The sequence below is a fragment of the Macrotis lagotis genome, chromosome 1 (assembly GCF_037893015.1).
Source record: "Macrotis lagotis isolate mMagLag1 chromosome 1, bilby.v1.9.chrom.fasta, whole genome shotgun sequence".
In the NCBI taxonomy this organism is placed as follows: domain Eukaryota; kingdom Metazoa; phylum Chordata; class Mammalia; order Peramelemorphia; family Peramelidae; genus Macrotis; species Macrotis lagotis.
The window spans coordinates 479401353-479407352 of NC_133658.1; the positions used below are offsets into that span (position 1 = coordinate 479401353).

The 6000-nt window shown below is 34.6% G+C and overlaps 1 protein-coding gene across 1 annotated transcript in view; it reads right to left on the minus strand.

The window, feature by feature from the left end:
• The window catches only part of JADE3 (jade family PHD finger 3), a 197663-nt gene extending 192945 nt beyond the window's left edge, over nucleotides 1-4718 (minus strand). The window contains exon 1 of the mRNA XM_074213693.1: nucleotides 4633-4718. The gene's annotated coding sequence lies outside the window, so the exon portion shown is untranslated. The remainder of the gene's footprint in view (nucleotides 1-4632) is intronic.
• Nucleotides 4719-6000: the final 1282 nt, after the last annotated feature.

Genomic DNA, 6000 nt, shown 5'->3' on the forward strand with positions numbered 1-6000 from the left:
CACAGCTAGGTCATTATTAAGTGTCTAATACAAAAACAAATTTTTTAAAAATGAAAATAGGATGCTTTGATTCAGACAGTTCTTTGGATGTCAATCACAAGTCTTTGGAATTGTCTTTGAACACTATTGCTGAAAAAAGATAAGTCTATAGCAGTTCATCATCACACAGTGTTGCTGTTAAGCTCTCCTAGTTATGCTTACTTCATTCAGCATCAGTTTATGTACTCTTTTCCAAGTTTTTCTGAAATCCACCTGCTCATCATTTCTTACAGCACCACAGTATTCCATTAGATTCATAAACCACAGCTTGTTCAACCATTCCCCAAATTATGGCTATCCCTTCAAATTCCAGTCCTTTACCCCAAAAAAAGAGCAGCTATAGACCAAAGCTTACTGTCTTCAATTTTTTTAAATTGTTTTATGTCTTATGTATATCTTTTTTTCTAATTTTTTTTCATTTAGATTTGAATCTTCTTTCTTAATATGGATCTATATTTAGCATAGTTCTAATATTAGATTGCTTTCTGTCAGGGAGGGGGAAAGGAGAGAGGGAGAAAAATGTAAAACTCAAGACCTTGCAAAAAAAAGATTGTTTAAAACTATTGTTATATGTGGTTGGAAAAATAATATATATATATATATATATATATTTAAAAAGAGCTGCTATCAATATTTTTGTACATGTATGCCCTCCCCCCCTTTTTATGATCACTTTGGGAAACAGACCTAGTAGTGGTATACATAGTTTTATAGTCCTTTGGGCATAGCTCCAAATTACTCTCCAGAATGGTTGGATCAGTTCATAACTCTACCCACAGTTAGTGACCTAACTTTTCCACATTCCCCTCTCAACATCATGTATATCAGTCTGATATCAATGTCTGATAGGTGTGAGGTGGTACCTCAGAGTTCTTTTAATTTGCATTTCTCTAATCTAAATTGATTTTCTCATGCTTTCTGGAATACCATATGTTTGAACTGGCAAGATCAAGAAAGACTTCATGATGGCAGTGACCCCTGAGACAGTCCTTTCAGGCCAGGCAAGAAAAGATTTCAGGAGGCAGAGTTGTTGAGGTGAAATGGTTCCAGGCATGGAGGAAAACTGGTACAAAGTATATGTAAATCTAAGAAAATTTTATATAAAAAGCTAGGGGAAAAATGAAAGGATGACTAAAAACAGTCTATGAAAGGGACTAATAAGCCACTCCCTAAGCTCCTTGAACAATTAATAGACACTATCAGCAATATTTTTTTATATATTTAAGCTGCTTAAACCTTCATCCTTTTCTTACATTTTTTTTAAAATTTCTTTCTTATTTTCTTAAGGCAATGTGGTTAAGTAACTTGCCTGAGGTCACACAGCTAGGCAATTATTAAGCATACTGAACTCTGGTACTCCTGACTCCAGGGCTGGTGCTCTATCCACTTAGCTACCCCAGCAATATACTTCAATAGAGGTGTTTTCAGGCAAAGACTTGGTGGCCACTTGCTGGAATTTTGTAAAGAGAATTCTTGTTCTTATACACATTGCTCTAGGTAACCTCTGTGGTCCCTTTCCAACTCAGAAAGTCTCTCATTCTCTTAAATTTGTTTATGATATAAGTACGATAGGGAGGCCAAGATGGATTACAAATTAATGGATATAAATTCAGTATTTTTAACCTTCATGCCCTGTGTTTGTACAATGTAGGAATTAGAGCTGGAAGAAACCTTAAAGATTATCTACTAAAGCCCTCATTGTTTTGAAGATAAAGAAAAAAGACCCAGAGAAATTGTGACTTTGCTTGTTTTACACAGTTGATAAAGCAGTGGTTGATTTTGGCAGTTCCATGAGTAGATAGAGTGATAGGCCTGGATTAGGGAAAACCTGAGTTCAAATATGACTTTATTAGCTATGTGACCCTAGTCACTTAGCCCTGTTGTCTCATTTTCTTCATCTGAAAAGCAAACTAGAGAAAGAAATAAGAAATCATTGCAATTATCTTTGCCAAGAACACTCCAAATGTGGATAAAAAGAAAAAGACATGAGGGAACAACAGCAACAACAAGCCAGGTCTCCTCCAAATCCAGCGCTTTTTCCTACTCCATAGGACTTAGGGGATACCTGGTATGCCAGAAAAGAGTGACAAGGGAGTCTGGAAAAAAGTAGTATGGTTCTAATAAAGACTCAAATGCTTTCCTTCTCTTCAGCATCCCTCCTTCCCCTTCCACAAATACTTGAAATGAACACAGAAGATAATTGGTAAAGCTTAGATCAACTTTGTTTTTTTAAAAAACCAAAGCTTTAAAAAAAAGCTAGCACATATATATATCAATGATTCCTGATGGAAATAATGTTTGAAATGATCACAGGTATAATAGTGTCTCATTCTTTGTAAGGTATAAGGTAAATTTAAAATAACATTGAAATAGCTTTTTGTGTTAGTGTTAAACATAAAAGTTTTATATACACATATATAACACACATGCATTCACATATATATGGACTATATACAACATAGATAATGTTTGTTGAATACTTGTGGTCAGTCTATATTATTCTTTGTTACATTGCTTTAAAATAGTTATCAAATCTATATGAGTTTTGAAGACAGTTTAATCAGCATGCTTAATTTTAAGATTTGATTTGGCAACAAGTTGGTAGTTTATATTTTTTTGAGGATTTCAGTGGTTTGGAGGGTCCTGCTTCGCCATCTAAAAAAAAATCCAAAAATAGTTCATTTAACTGCTTTTGAGGATTTTCAAAAAGAAATTTCTGACTATGGTTGGAGGTAAGATAACTATTAGTGGATATCTTAGATATCTTAACATTTGATAAGAAAAGAATTAGTAGCTGACATAAGGATTGCAAAATATTTTACATATATATTATCTCACAGCAGTATTAATCCCATTTTATAGATAAGAAAACTGAGTGACAAAAAGAATAGATAACCATAGATTTTATAAAAAGCTATACAGCTCATAAGTGTCAGAAGAAGAATTTGATCCCTGGATTCTCATGAATCCAATTACTGCTACCTTTTTCATGAAGCCACTCTACTAAAGTGTTTCCTTCCCCTAAAAAACTGGTCATCCATTTCTCTTGGCACAGTCTCACCTTCTATAATCTATATTCAGGCACAGTTTATATACATATAAAATTTCTTGATGTTCTTTTTTTAAATTGCTCTGTCAGTGAACCAAAGACTCCTAAAGTGAAATGAACATACTATAGTTGTTATCAGTCAAACAATAATTAGGAATCTACTATGCCACCAGGGTCTGTGCTAAGTGCTGGGAATACAAAAGAAAGGTAAATGGCAGTCAAGGAGCTCACAGTCTAATGGGGGACACGATATGCAAATTTATGCATCAACCTGTACCTGTCCCTAGACCTTTTGTCAATTCTAGAGTCACCAAGACTGGAAGAGACCTTTATTACCCAGTCACATGAAGAACAAAGCATTCGTGACAGAAGGCTGCTAACATCCCCAGACCAATCTTCTGCCAGATGTTGAAACCATGGATGAATAATATTGAACATCTAATTCTTCTTAGAATCTTTTGGATGGCTTATTTTCTTTACTGAGATATTTTTACTGTTGGTAGTGGAAAAGAAAGAAATTAGAGAATTTAGGAGAAGTTATGAAATGTCTTATTCCTGAAATTCACCTTTTGGTACCTGGTGAGCTAAGTGCAATATTTATTAAATAAAACTTCTGGGTCAGTTTTAAGAGAGATTTACTGACCTTAGGAGTAAGAGTTACTTAAGCTTCTACCAAATGATGGGGTCTTTTGTATTAGCTTGTACTTTTCTCCATTTGTTCAGTAGTAGTAGTAGCAGCAGCAGCAGTTAACATTTATAAAGCCCTTTAAGTAAAGTTAGATATATTATATATATACATATTCTACACTTATATATAAAGAGATATAGCTTTATAATTTATATGTGTGTGTTTGTTATGTTATATATGTGTGTGCATGTATATATAAAGTGATTTAAAACTGTCAAGGACTCTATAAATTATTGTGTAAAATAATAAAGATATATAATATCATTTATTCTTCATTGAATAATAGTGGCAGGTAGGTGGTCCAGGGGATAGAGAACCAGGTCTGGGATTAGGAAAGCCTGTGATAAAATTTGATCTCTGACATACTAGCTATGTGATGCTGGTCACTTAACCCTGTTTACCTTAGTTTACTTATCTGTAAATGAAATGGAAAAGGAAATGGCAAACCACTCCTGTATTTTTGCCTAGAAATCCTCCAAATAGGGTCACTAAAAGTTGAACACAACTGTAAAACATGACCATAAAATGATTGAGCAACAGATCCATGAGGAACTGTTACTCTTATTTTACAAATGAGAAACCTGCAGATTAGAGAGGTTAAGTGGCTTACCAAGGTTACACAAATGTAAGTATCCAAGGTAGAATTTGAATTTGGATCTTCTAGACTTCTAAGTCCATTACTCAACCAACTATACTACTCTAGTTGTAAGAATTGGGACAGCAGGACTCAATGAACTATGAAAATTGAATCTATTAGGGGTAAGAGGGAGAACTTAACTCTTATCCATTGTACTAATAAATGCTATAATTCAGTGCTGCTTCCTAGGAAATATTTTCCAGAAAAGAGTAAACATACCCCTTTAGTTACAATGGAAGAAATTTGGTTCTGCCAGTTTTCACAACAGCTCAGGAATGATCTCTTTTAGGAAGCATTCCTCAAATGATTCTTGCTTCTTTTGGCACCTGGTGAATAAAGGGTAACATTTATTAAGTTCTGACCAAATTACAATGTTCACTGAACCATGTTATTATATATTTGTATACTCAAGCTCAAATGGGTAGCAAGTTTCTTTCTATTCATTTTTCCATTGCAGTCATTTGTATTTTGTTGTCATTTTTTTTCAGTCACATCTAATTCTTCATGACCCTCCACCCCCTGGGGGTTTTCTTGACAAAGATACTGGATTGGTTTATCATTTCTTCCTCTAGCTCACTTTACAGATGAAGAACTGAGGCAAACAGGGTTATATGACTTTTCCAGGCTCACACAGGAACATGAGTCTTCCTGATTCCAATTCCTGCTCTCTACTGTGCCACCTAGTGTTAAAGTCAATTTGTATGCCACTGTATAAATGTTTTTACAGAGTAGATCAAATGCTTCATTTGGATTTTGAAAGACCTGAGTTCAGATTACATCTCTGACATTTAATAGATGTGTAACCATGAGCAAGTCACTTAATCTTGTTGGACCTCAGTTTCATCAACTTTAAAATGGGGATAATAATATCTGTAGTTACTGCCTCAAAGGGGTGTTCTTAGACTTAAATAAAAGTGTTCAACATTTTTGTAAACTTTAACTGTCAGTTATTACTCTTCAGTGAGAGGTACTGTGTCATTAGGTAGAGCTAGCCTTAGAGGCAGAAAACAGAGTTCAGGTTTTTCCTCTGACATTTGGTTTCATAACCCTGGACATGAGATTACAGATATCTCTCTTAAGACTGGAAGTAGGAGAGAAGGTGCTAACCCCACCTTGGTAGCTGAGAGTTACCTGTGAAATCACAGGTCTAATCTATACCCCTCTGGTTTCTTTAATACTTAAAAGAGCAATACTTCTACTATACCCTTTCCCCTTCAGTCTATTTTCATGTGTTCTTGCAGTCAAAATTTTAATCAATTGGTGGCCAGTCATATCTCAAAGAACTTCTTTGAACATAGCTAGACTAGTCTTCATTTAACAGATATAGTTGACCAAGCCTATATTTTAAGTTATAATTCCTACTAGCATTCAGCCACATGACATGATGAAGCACTGGAGAGCTGCTTTAGAAGGAGATGTCATATTTTAAACTCAATACTTGAAGGCAAAGACTATGTACTCTGTACTTTTCCGGAAGACTTAGGTTTACATTCCACTTCAGATACTTGCTAACTATGTGACCTTGGGCAAGACATTTAACTTCTCAGGCTCTTAGTTTCTTTATCTATAAAATGAAATGTTTATACC